Source organism: Pristiophorus japonicus, chromosome 21 (assembly GCF_044704955.1).
Source record: "Pristiophorus japonicus isolate sPriJap1 chromosome 21, sPriJap1.hap1, whole genome shotgun sequence".
Classification (NCBI taxonomy): domain Eukaryota; kingdom Metazoa; phylum Chordata; class Chondrichthyes; family Pristiophoridae; genus Pristiophorus; species Pristiophorus japonicus.
Window position 1 is genome coordinate 25781035 of NC_091997.1, and position 13731 is coordinate 25794765.

The 13731-nt window shown below is 44.7% G+C and overlaps 1 long non-coding RNA gene across 2 annotated transcripts in view; it reads left to right on the top strand.

The window, feature by feature from the left end:
- The window catches only part of LOC139233627 (uncharacterized), a 36541-nt gene extending 26552 nt beyond the window's left edge, over positions 1–9989 (top strand). For both annotated transcript variants that reach the window (XR_011588189.1, XR_011588188.1), the window contains exons 2-3: positions 1537–1683; positions 9365–9989. This is a non-coding gene — a long non-coding RNA (uncharacterized lncRNA). The remainder of the gene's footprint in view (positions 1–1536; positions 1684–9364) is intronic.
- Positions 9990–13731: the final 3742 nt, after the last annotated feature.

The following is a 13731-nucleotide window of genomic DNA, read 5'->3' on the forward strand; positions in this document are numbered from 1 at the left end:
AAGCGCCTTGAGACGTTTTACTAAGTTAAAGGCGCTATATAAATACAAGTTGTTGTTGTTATATTTTGCTCTAGAAAATAGAGAACCTGTGGCTGAAATTCAGACCCGCCAGAAACCTGGGGCAGTTACCGTTTTTTAATTGTTTTCACAACCGGTTAGGATGAGGTCGACTCCTGATCGATACTCAATTCGTCCTTTTTTTTGCAGCGGGCCGGAAGTTGGTCATAAAGGGGGCGGAGTCTCCGCCGCTGTCAGTCAGCAGGGGAGCGGAGATGACGTCACGACACGTGTGTGTCACCACACTCTCCGCCTCACTTAAAGGAGAGAGCACTTCGGCATTCAGAAACTTCGGTCCACTGGACTACCAGGAAGGGTTTTGGCCGGGCCAGCAGCATGGCGCCCAAGAGGGGGTGCCAGGCTGCCTGTTGGCGGCCCGGCCGAACCCGGGGGGCATCATTGTCGGGCCAACCTGGCAGTCGGCCGTCAAAAAAAAGATAGCTGTCTCAGCGGTGTGCCCTCCCCCGTGAAGAGCCACAATGCTACCGTGGCTCACACACTGAAAGCAAGGTGCACCGACAGAAAAAGCTGTCGGGAGCACCGCGCGGCAGAGCGTGGATGTTTGCAGCTAAATTTTGCGGGAGGTGCGATGGAGGTGCAGGAGATCGGCAGTGCGCCCTTTGATGACGCACTTAGGGCAGTCGGCAGCAGCGGGGCAGAAATGGAGACTGCCAGAAAAACACCCCGAGCTGAATTTCGATCGTGGTGGCCATTGGACCGGAAGTCGGCGGACTCGCGACTCCACCACCGGGCCACCGCTTTCTGGCGGTAACGGGCCTTTTTGGGGACCTGAATTTCGGCGCCCCCCCGAATCGTGATCACTGTTCTGGGATGAACAATTTTCTATCTCGATCAATGATTGTCATCCTGACAAGAATTGTTACGAGTAAAGTGTTTCCAAGTCATTCTTCCTCGAAGTCTAACTCTAAAAGCAGGGACTGAGTGTGTAAATGGCGTTAATGCTTCGAGGTGTAGAACGTAATTATACGTTTGCTGACTCTAACGAACAAAAAGCCAGAGCATAAATCTTTGAGAATATCCCAATTTCGTACATCGAATGATTATAACGTTAGAGAGATGATGGCTAGGCTGAAGGCATTGAAGGACGACAAGTCCACTTGCTCTGCCTCATACCAGGTCCAGACAAATGCAACCCTTGAGTACATGAAAAGTAGCTAATGAAACTGGGTATGCTGTAACGGGTATCTTTTGAAAATCGTTGGAAACTGGAAGTGTGTCTGAGGATTGGGGAATAGAATGCAAGGCATCAATCCATAAAAAGGGGCAAATGGATAATCTAGAGAACTATAGGCTGGCATCCGCTGAATGGAAAGTAATCAGGGTCATCCTGAGGGGACAGCTAATCAAGCACATAAGAGGGAGTCATCTTGGCTTAATGGGAGATAAATCATGTCTGACAAATTTCTGAGAGAACAAACCTTTTAAATGGGGGAAAACTCAGTGATGTTGTTTATTTAGATTTCAGCAAAGCTTTTGATACAGTGCCACATAGGAGATTGGTCCGCAAGTTTGGAAGACACAGCATCGGTGAAGCACTTATGAAATGGATTGAAAACTGGCTGAAACACAGGAAGAAAAAGGACATGGGACTACATCACCATCGAGGTAGGTGACTCGTAGGTGACTCAGGGATCAATGAAATTTTAAAAGCGCCATCCATTTCCTTAGGACGTCCCAAGGCTCTGTACAGCCAATGAATTACTTTTGAGCTGTAGTCATCGTTGTAATGTAGGAAACGCGGCAGCACATTGGTGCAAAGCAACATCCCATAAACACCAATGGGATAAATGTCTGGAGAAAATGTTTCTTTTGTTTTTATTGATGTTGGTTGAGGGATAACTATTGGCAAGGACACTGGGGACAATTCCTCAGCTATTTTGCGAATATTATCATGGGATCTTTTATGTGCACCTTTAAGGGGACGGGGTTTAATTTCACATCTGAAAAATGGCACCTCTGACAGTGCAGAGCTCCCTGAGTACTGTACTAAAGAGTTCGCCTAGATTGTGTGCTCAAGTCTCTGGAGTGGGGCTTGAACCCACAACCTTCCCTTGGGGACAATCCCTAGCAATTGGGAGGGGCAGGAGGGAGGCCACGATCAGAATGGCTGGGGAGGGGAAGAGTTTAACAATCGGGATGTCTGGGGGTGGGGGGTGTGGGGGTGGGGCAGACGTGATCGGGGAGAGGGATGGGGGAGAGAGGCCACGATCAGGAAGGCTAGGGGAAGACCAAAGGCTTCCTGGAGAAGCCGGGGGTAAGCTCCCCCGCTCCTCCTGGCCCACAAGGATTGCCAGCAGCTCCCGCCTCCCATTCACCGCCGGGTTTCCCGACCCCTGGGAAACCCACACAACAAAACCAATGTTAAATCGGACTCCCAATTGCACCGCGGTAGAAATAAAGGCGGCCAGTGCATGCGCGGTAGTTTGGAGATGCCTTCCCTGTATGTAACTCTTTAACCCAGCCCCACCGGCCCCAGTCCTCCCCCGTCCATTGTGAGGAGATTAATATTGAGGCCAGACTCTCTGGGGGTGAAATTCATTATCACCCTGTTTGGGACAGTAACAGTTGGGAGGTGCGAGACTAACGCTGAAGTCTTGCCCCTCTCAAAAATTTCGGGTTAACGCCCCCAGAAGGAAGCGCAGCGCTAAATCAAGCATTCCACTTCCTTCCTGCGGCACTAACGGGCCGGACGCCCCAACAGAGCTGCACACTGGGCCATGCAGCGCTGCCGCATCTGAGCGGCCCTTCCCTCTCTAAAACGGAAGGCCCCACGCTGCTGACCCTGCAAATGAAAACGGGACGTACCTGGACCACCATGGAGCGGGGTTGTTGCACGATCAGCCCAGCACTCAAGCAGAACAATCGTGGCCAGGAACCGGCGAAGAAAATGGAGCAGCAGCAAGAAACACAAGGTAAGATTTTTTTTTGTCCATTTCCCTCGGCCACCTCCCCTTTAATTTTCACCTCCTGCAGATGTCGGTACTTTCGCCGCGCCCGGGCGGTAAGGCATTAGCACCCCGCTAGCGCCTCTGGGGGGGCGCTAACCGGGAGGCGCAAATGCTGCGAATTTCTAGCCCAGAGTCTAAGTTTGTAAATGATACCAAACTGGGGGAAACTGAAAACAACAGGGTGCAGGCTGATCAAAGTCAGAAGAAACTGATAGCGTGGGGATTTGGGTTGACGAGTAGATGTTGTTTAATCTGGCTAAAGTTATAAGTGGTACCTCACCCGGAACACTTTGTACAACTGTGGTCAGTGTACTGTGAGAAAGACATCCATCAACTGGGCAAGGTGCAGCATCGGCCAAGAGATGGATGTTTGGGATTAGACACGAAGTTGCAGAAGCCGAGAGTGCTTACACTGGAGAAGCAAGTGTTCAGGGGTGATCCAGTTGAAGTATTCAACATCCTAAAGGGTGGAGACAGATAAATGCCAGTATGTTTAACATAATCGCAAATTTTGCGTGTATCGTTAGACTTAGAAAGTGGTGGGTGAATGCATGGAATGGACTTCCAAGGGAGGCAGATGGAGTTAATATTATCAGCAACTTCAAGACAGAACTGGATAAGTACTTGGCAAAATATCTGATGGTGAGGTATGAGTTTTAGAACATAAGAGCATAAAAATTAGGAGCTGGAGTAGGCTATTTGAACCTGCTCCGCCATTCAATGAGATCATGGCTGGTCTTCTATCTCAACTATATTTTCCTGCACTGTCCCCATATCCCTTGATTCCCTTAATATCCAATATTTTTGATCTCTGTCTTGAATATACTCAGCGACTGAGCCTCCACAGCCCTCTGGGGCAGAGAATTCCAAAGATTCACCACCCTCTGAGTGAAGAAATTTCTCCTCATCTTAGTCCTAAATGGCCGACCTCTTATTCACTCCAGGGACTTGAACACAAAAATCTAGACTGCCACTCCAATGCAGTCCTGAGGGAGTGCTGCAATGTCGGAGGTGCAGTTTTTGAATTAAACTGAGCCCCCATCTGCTCTCTCAGGTGGATATAAAAGATCCCTATTTTGCTGAAGAGCAGGGGAGTTATCCCCGGTGTCCTGGCCAATATTTATCCCTCAATCAACATCACAAGAACAGATTATCTGGTCATTATCACATTGCTGTCTGTGGGAGCTTGCTGTGCGCAATTGGCTGCCGGGTTTCATACATTATAACAATGACTGCATTTCAAAAAGTAAATAATTGGCTGTAAAGCACTTTGGGATGTCCGGTGGTTGTGAAAGGCGGTATATAAATGCAAGTCTTTCTTGAGTTGGCCAAGATAGATTGCCCAAACTACTGGGCCAGATAGAGCTGTAGTTTGGAAGCCCCCGAGGAACATGAAACAGCTGGTGAACACAGCTTAAGAAACAAAAACAGTAAAATGGAGAGAGGAATTGTGTAACAATGTACAGTCTCCAAAAGAACGAGCATTCAAGGCTTTTGTCTGTCAAGGCACCATTATAAATTCGAATGCATACCAGGATGGACCACTGGAGGGCAGACATTGTTCTTTTACATTTTATATACAGATGAGTTGTGAATCCTTTTACATCCGATGTCCTAATGCAGCTCAGAACCCCTATCAGAACTGTAATCATGGGCAATTTTGTTGAGATTTCATCAATTAAAAACCCTCATGGAAGATACATGATTACTCTTCGAGCTTTGACTAATCTCATCCAAAGAGCAGCAATGAAAACGCTTGATGGTTCTCTCAGAGTAAATCTCATCTATGTTCGGCGATTCAATGCAAGTGTCAAATGTTATATGGGTGCCTGCGGGGTTCAAGTTGATAGTTTCGGGGCTTTGTTTGAGAAAGCCGTGGTCTCGACAGGTCCTATAAAAATGCAGGCCTTTCTTTTCTTCAAGAATGCTTAAAGTCGCTCCAAAATGATTCAGTGGCAGCTGTGTCTCAGTGGGCAGCACCAGCACTGTCCAAGTCAGAAGGTTGTGGGTTCAAGTCCCACTCCAGAGACTTGGGCACAAAAATTTAGGCTGACCCTGCAGTGCTGAGGGAGTGCTACACTGTCAGAGGTGCAGTCTTTCAGATGAGTCATTGAACTGAGACCCTGTCTGCTCTCTCAAAATGAATGTAGGGATATAAAAGATCCCTATTTTGTAGAAGAACAGAGGAGTTATCCCCAGTGCCCTGGCTAATATTTATCTCTCAATCAACATCACTAAAACTGATTATCAGGTTATTATCACATTGCTGTTTGTGGGAGCTTGCTGTGCACAATTTGGCTGCCGCGTTTCCTACATTACAACCGTGACTATACTTCAAAAAGTTTTTCATTGGCAGTAAAGCGCTTTGGGATGTCCGGTGGCCATGAAAGGCACTACATAAATGCAAATCTTTCTTTTCTTTAAGAATATTCCAAGGCGATCCAAATTGATGTCGATTGAATTGCAGACCTGTCTATGGGACGTGTGTCTATTTAGTTCCAGATTTTAGTCAAATTCTCCTTTTAGACACTGGAAATGACTTTTCCCCTACAGGCATCTGTAATATATGCACCTGTGAGTAAGCTCGCAGGTTTGTAGAGCTGTTGTTACGTTCGCGCCAAGGTGTCCCTGGAGATGGAGCACGCGGCCGTCCGTGAGAGGTGGGCACCGGAGGGACTGGAGTGCATGATTTCAACAGGGAAAAACATTTTAATTTAATTTGATTTGTCAAGGTTCCCTTTAATGTTTATTAATTAATTTGTGGATTTTTGTGCCCTTACAAAAGGAGGATCTTGATTTAAAGTAATACCAAAATAGTTGTAAAGCTGTTGCATTGTGAGTGGCTTAGCCAGTCACGTGATGTTCACAAGACTCAATAAAACCCCAGCCAGTTGGGTCTAGGTCATCCACGATGAGGCATGTGGTTGTGAGCCCAGTGGATGAACGGGCAATGCGTAGTGTGATTATTAAACCTTTGTTAATAAACCAACTTGTTCTTAATAGCATCGTGTTGCTATAAATTCTTAAGCAAAGAACCCTTGAAGCAAATACATTACAGCCTCCATGATTTGACATGGAATTGGATAACTTCAGATTTCCTCTATTCCTGAAGCAGCAGATTTGATCTTATGTTAAGGAGAACCAGTTCAGTCTGATCCAGGTTCACTCTGTGATGCTTCAAGTGGTGCTCAGGGGATATGGAGCTAAGGGATAATGGAGCTGAGGTACGGATTAGCCGTGAGCTAACTGAATGGCAGAGCAGACCTGAGGGGCTGAACGGCCTCCTCCCGTCCCTCTGTTCCAACTTGTGTTTTTAATCAGGAACTATCCCTTTTTGGCGTGGAAGCAAGTCATCCTCGCTTCAAGGGACTGCGAATGATGATGATGATCCTCAAAACATCCTCTGTTCAGTTTTAATGCAAAAAAGAATAAAGAAAACTGTGGAGCTAAAAATTGATTTAAAAAAAAATGTCAGCCTTCCTTGTCTAACCTGAATAAAACATTCCATTGGAGTACAAGGGCACGGCTGCAGCCATCAAACAGTTAATTGGAAAGGTTAGCCTTGCACTTTTCAGAGCATACATTAAAAATACATAATTGTCTGGTAAATCGAGCAAAAATGAGACAGTACTGAGAAGGTGAGCTGGCTTTTGGGAATTGGAGCTGAATGGAGAAGGCACTGAACTGAATGCAGATGGAAACTGTGCAACTTCGCAACAACGCTGATCTTATTATAATTATAATTATGATTTGTTCCGAGAATATAGAATATGTTTAAGGCGCGGAGTGCTGAATTATTTATCATATGGTGCCTGTATGTATTTCAACTTGCTGAAATTAGCATATGGGCGTTGCAGTCCATCAATCTAGCACTGGCCCCATCCTGCAATTGTCTTAACAAGTGTTCATTATTATAGGTTTAGTACTGATACTGTCAATCACCCCGCAGCTAACAATGCACAGAACACAACTGCTGCCCACAGGGTGATGGGTATGATGTTGTTCTGTTGCTGTTTACAGCTTAAATATATTCGCTGAGACAGGACATTTCAAACTTGAACAAAATTATATCGTAAAAGCTCTCGGGGGGAAAAAATGTGCGGCCTGCAGCAGTGAAAGGCGAAAGGACCAGTGATGGAGACAGGCAATAATTCATCGATTAAAGTAATCCTGTTTGAATAATTGCCACAATAGACGCCGCCTTGTGCTACCCGTTAGGGAGCAGTACTGCTGGACCCATTCGGTGCTGAAGGGAGGGTCCCAACAGAATTAGAATGTAATAAAATTACGCAGGAGGGGCAAAATGACCAATGTCCCACAGTTCCCCAAATCCATATTGTAACATTCAACAATGTGCAGAAAAATAATGGCTTCTGTCGCCGAGGAGCCTTTAATTAAAATATATTCTAAACCATAGTTTAGACACTGTTACTTATTTTGTGCTTATTTAAAGAATGAAAGACTTGCATTTATATAGCACCTTTCACAACCACTGGATGTCCCAAAGTACTTTACAGCCAATTAAGTACCTTTTGAAGTGTAGTAATGTAGGAAAGGTGGCAGCCAATTTGCGCACAGCAAGTTCCCACCAACAGCAATGTGATAATGACCAGATAATCTCTTTTAGTGATGTTGATTCAGGGCTAAATATTGGCCAGGAATCAGAGATAACTCCTCTGCTCTTCTTCAAAATAGTGTTATGGGATCTTTTACATCCATTTGAGAGAGCAGATGGGGCCTCGGTTTAACGTCTCATCCAAAAGACGACACCTCCTACAATGCAGCACTCCCCTGGAGTGTCAGCCTAGATTTATGTGCTCAAGTCTCTGGAGTGGGACTCTGAACCTACAACCTTCTGGCTCAGAGGTGCAAGTGCTACTCACTGAGCCATGGCTGTCACGATATATGTGCATTTGTGTCTGTGTACTCTACGTCTTTTGTGTCTGTGTGTACTCAGAAGTGTTTTGTTTATGTGTGTGTGCATATACAGGTGCAACGTCCTGAACCCGGAACTCTGAAAACTGGAATTGTCTGAAAAATGGATATTTTGCCCATAGCTGAAGGAGTCGTCCGGAACCCGGAATTATTGTCCGAAAACTGGACATTTTTGAGGCAAAACCCAAAATCCGGCACGGATTCAGTCAAGGATTCTGGATTTCAGACAAGAAAATCAAGTCTGAAATCTGGAATCCTCGACTTAATCTGTGCTGGGTTTCGGGTTTTGCCAGATTTCAGATCTCGCCGCTCAAAACCCGACACGCTTTCGGTCAAGGATTCCAGGTTTAAGACTATTGCTTTTCTTGTCTGAAATCCGGAAAAACCCAAAAACCGGTCCTGAGGAGTACGGATTTCGGACGTTGTACCTTTACTATACATGTATTTGGGTCTGTGTACTGTACTTGTGTTTCGTGCATGTGCGTCTGTGTGTAGTGCCCGTGTGTTTGTGTGTCGTGCATGTGTATCTGTGTGTCGTGCATGTGTGTCTGTGTTGTGCATGTGTGTCTGTATGTCGTGCATGTGTGTCATGTATAGTACTCGTGTGTCTGTGTGTGCGTGCCTGTGTATTTTTGCCTCAGTGTGTGTCTGTGTTTGTACGTACTACATAATGTATTTGTGAACTGATTTGTGTTTACATGACAGCACAAGATTAGAACAATTTCAAATTACACAGAAAGATATATATCAGCACTGAGATGACCTAATAAGATTGGACGAGCTTTCATTATGAGGTAAATGTTGTGAGTTGGTGCTCTCAGTGTGGAGTTTTGTTGGAAAGGAGATCAGCCCGATTCCCAGCCCTCACAATTCTTTTGGTTATTAACAGTATGAAAATTGGGAGGGTCACACACCAGGCATCTGATCTCCAGCTCTGATTGTTCGATGTGCCCTCCCATCCAATGGGACTCCACACTAGGAACGTTAACTCGGAAAATTCTATGGGACATGTTCATATTTTTAAAAGTTACAACACTCGAGAATAAGAATTTTAAAGAAGGGCAGTTAAAGTTCTACTGAGAGTGGGAAACATTTAGAGAGAAGACTATGAGTGAAACGAAAGAAAGACTTGGATTTATATAGCGCCTGTCACGACCACTGGACATCTCATTACTGCCAATTAAGAACTTTTGGAGTGTAGTCACTGTTGTAATGTAGAATGTTCAATAGTTTGAGAGAGAATTTAATCAGCCAGAGAGTGTTATTGTGGCGGGGGGCGGGGGGCGGGGGCGGTGGGGGGGGGGTGGGGGTGGTGATCACACACACTTACACCACGATCGGCAAACTTGTTTTAAATTATGGCAGAAGGTTCTTATGCTACTCATCTGATTGCTCTCTGATAGGTGACAGCCATGACGCAGTTGGGAGCATTCTCACCTCTTGAATCATGAGGACTTTGGATTCATGTCCCGCTTGTGGAACAAAATCCAGCCTGGCACTTCAGTGCTGTACTGACGGAAGTGCTACCCTGTTGGAGGTGCTGTCCTTTGGATTAGATGTTAAATCGAGGCCCTGTCTGCCCTCTTGTGCAGATGTAAAAGATCCCACCGCACTATTTTGATCGTTCTCCCTGGTATCCTGGCTAATATTTCTCCCTCAACCAACATCACTAAAACCAATACCTGGTCATTATCATATTGCTGTTTGTGATCAGTGTCTCCCTGACAACGGAGGCAGCTCAAGCCTGGAGCAGCTGAAGGGAGATTTAAACATCAGCGTCTCCCTGACAACGGAGGCAGCTTGAGCCTGGAGCAGCTGGAGGGAGATTTTAAACATCAGCGTCTCCCTGACAACGAACGCAGCTCGAGCCTGGTGCTATTACAGGTCCTGCCAAGAAGACAAAATGAGAAATAAAAAGTAACAAAACTATGACATCAAAAGTATGGAGGATGGTGATTGGTTCTTCCAGATTTATTGAATCACTGGACAGGGAATGAATCTTAAAGACAGCTACTAACTGATTTAATTTGCTTCAATTGCTGATTTTCTAATTTTAAGTTAATTTATAATTATGGTATATATTATTTAATTTTGTTTAATTATAATTAATCTTTATTAAACTGATTTTACTATTGTGTACTCCTTATTGTATTATTTACAATGTAATTTGAATTTTTTTTAAAGTTTTTTTGCCTGTGTCTATGTGCGTGCACATTTTGGCTGCCGCTTCGGACCCGAGCCTTTAACCTCTTTTTACACTTCTTTCTCACGCTTTTTCTCTCTTTCCCTCAATGGTCAATATCTAACGTGTTATAAAATTGTTGTGAAGTGCCTTGGGATATTTTATTACGTTAAAGGCGCTATATAAATAAAGATTATTATTATTATCTTGCTGTGCATTAATTACAACAGTGACTACATTGAGCTGCCAAGTGCTTTGGGTTGCCTGAGGTCATTAAAGGTGCTATATAAATGCAAGTCTTTCTTTTTCTCTCCTAAATCCGCTACTACTCAGTCCATCTGAGACAGTACAGGTATCTCTAACTTGCAGAAGTCTAATGTAATTTTTAGAGTACTTTGACAAGCCGTTCCCTCTTGGAATGATCTTCCCACACTTCCCAGGAGCAAACGATGGACCCGATGGACCAGAAGCCGCACCATATTTCCACCCTGGCATGAATCGTGTACCTTTCAGGGTGAGGATAACTCTGGATTGCCAATGCACACTGAATCTTATTGCTCTCCAAGCTGCTCCAGAAGACTATTATCAACACCCCGCACTCAAGCCGGCCTCAGATTCAGAATTAACCAACTTGATTTAATTGCAGAAATGAGGCAAGTCGGAAACTGAGTGAACAGCACAAGCTAACTTACAATGACAGCAGTATATGTTCTAATTCTTTCAAACTCCTGATGACATTGAATAGATTACCAGTTTCTTTATCGACAGTCAATAACACATTTCAGCTCTTGCGTTCAGTTCCATTTCATCTCAGGCTACCCTAGTTCCTACACCTGCATGTTTCAATCCGTTACTCTCTCCTTGTGTCTTGTATCCAGAAGCTTAAATGTTCCTGGAATGCAGGCTGATTCTAGGTCGACCTACTCAACATGCATATTAATGGCAAGGGGATGGCCATTTAAAACTGAGATGAGGGTTGTGAATCTTTGGAGTTCTCTGCCCCAGGGGGCTGTAGATGCTCAGTCATTGAGTAAATTCAAGGCTGAGATAGAGAGATTTTTGTACTCTAGGGGAATCGAGGGATATGGGGATCGGGTGAGAAAGTGGAGTTGAGGTCGAAGATCAGCACAACCTTATTGAATGGCGGAGCAGGCCCAAGGGGCCATATGGCCTACTCCTGCTCCTAATTCTTAAGTTCCTATGTAATGTTTCCTCCAGCGCTTCCATCTCCAGGCTGAATGATGCACAAAGTCTTTTTGGCATCATTAACATATTAATACTGTTTGAAAACTGAAGACAGAAGCTGTTTCTCTGAAGATAGACATGGAGCCAGGTGTCCGTAGCTTTAAATTTATGCAGCTTTAAATTGGCACAAAATGACTTTTGCTTCTATCTACCTAACTACAGTGAGAATACCATGAAATGTGCCATATTCCTCCCATCTGCCTTCTAAATCAAATACCACTTAGTCTACATCTTTCTTAAACCCGCTACTACTCATTCTGCCTTTCTCCTATCGGGAGTACTTTGTGACATTCTATTAGGTTAATAATATTAGGTGATACAATTGTAAGCTACTGCATTATACTGAGGCTCGATGGTAGCACTCTCGCCTCTGAGTCAGAAGGTTGTGGGTTGAAGTCCCACTCCAGAGACGTGAGCATAAAAGTTTAGGCTGACACTCCAGTGCAGTGTTGAGGGAGTGTTGCACTGTTGAAGGTGTTGTCTTTGGGATGAGACATTAAACTGAGGCCCCGTCTGCTCAATCATGTGGTCATAAAAGATCCCATGGCACTATTTCCCTACCGCAGAATTGTTGATGCCAGTTCATTGGATATATTCAAGAGGGAGTTAAATATGGCCCTTATGGCTAAAGGGACCAAGGGATATGGAGAGAAAGCAGGAAAGGGGTACTGAGATGAATGAGCAGCCATGATTTTATTGAATGGTGGTGTAGGCTCAAAGGGCCGAATGGCCTACTCCTGCACCTATTTTCTATGTTTCTATGTTTCTAAGAGCAGGGGCGTTATTCCCGGTGTCCTGGCCAATATTTATCCCTCAAATCAACATCACTAAAAAATAGATTATCTGGTCATTATTATATTGATGTTTGTGGGAGCTTGCTGTGTGTAAATTGGCTGCTACGTTTCCTACATTCCAACAGTGACTACACTTCAAAAAGTAAGTAAGTTCCTTCCTTCCTTCCCTCCTTCCCTCCCAGGGGAAACATTGTGTGTGAAGGACCGTAGGGCAGGGTTGACAATGAAATGAATAGGTTGTATAAATAATCTTCAAAGAGCTTGTGATAAGCTTACATAAGATAAAATATTGAGAGCGTGAAGGGTGATTTTACCTAGTAAAATCTAGTATCTTAATTGAAACAAATGTGGAATGTAAAATTTCTACCTACTCTAATCTTTTATAATTTACCTACTCTGGGTGGGGGAAGGGTTTTTGGGTTGCACAGCTTGAGGGACAATAATAATTAGTGACACAAGATCAACTTGCTTGCTGCACTAATTTAGATCTTCCTTAATCACTTAGGCCCATTTTCTGGTGATTTGGCCAGTACAAAGGCTCAGTTATACCAAGCAATTACAAGCATCCAGCATGTGGCTTATATCATGGACCAGATTCAGAAGTGTAGATGTTTCAAGGCACTGCAAAGCTTTACTCAAATCCGGAGACAGTACCTCTCAGTTTGGATCACACAGCCAGGGTTAAAACCTACCCCAGAGAATATCGGATTAACCTGCCTATAACCGTAATCGTAACCTCCGATTATGGCTCAATTAATAAATTAGGTGACATACCAAGTACTGTGGATTCCTCTTATCAGCTTATTGTTTAAAAGTTAGCCTTTGTCTGATATTGAAAATGATGTTCAGATGATATTTTGAGCAGAATACTAGAAACAATTTGGCTTCATATCATAAAGGAAGCTGGGATCAGTCCTATCAACTGAATTTCCTGACTATCTCACTGGTAGAGCAGAAGCAGTATTAGAGGTATGAAGAAGATCAGGTCAGAAGATCATGGCAACAAGAGCAGGTCAGAAGCTGGGTATTCTGTGGTGGGTGTCTCACCTCCTGACTCCCCAAAGCCTTTCCACCATCTACAAGGCACAAGTCAGGAGTGTGATGGAATACTCTCCACTTGCCTGGATGAGTGCAGCTCCAACAACACTCAAGAAGCTCAACACCATCCAGGACAAAGCAGCCCGCTTGATCGGCACCCCATCCACCACCTTAAACATTCACTCCCTCCATCATCGGCGCACCGTGGCTGCAGTGTATACCATCTACAAGATACACTGCAGAAACTCGTCAAGGCTTCTTTGGCAGCACCTCCCAAACCCACGACCTCTACCACCTAGAAGGACAAGGGCAGCAGGCGCATAGGAACACCACCACCTCAAAGTTCCCCTCCAACTCACACACCATTCAGCCTTGGAAATATATTGCCGTTCCTTCATCGTCACTGGGTCACAATCCTGGAACTCCCTCCCTAACAGCACTGTGGGAGCACCTTCACCACACGGACTGCAGCGGTTCAAGAAGGTGGCTCACCACAACCTTCTCAAGGGCA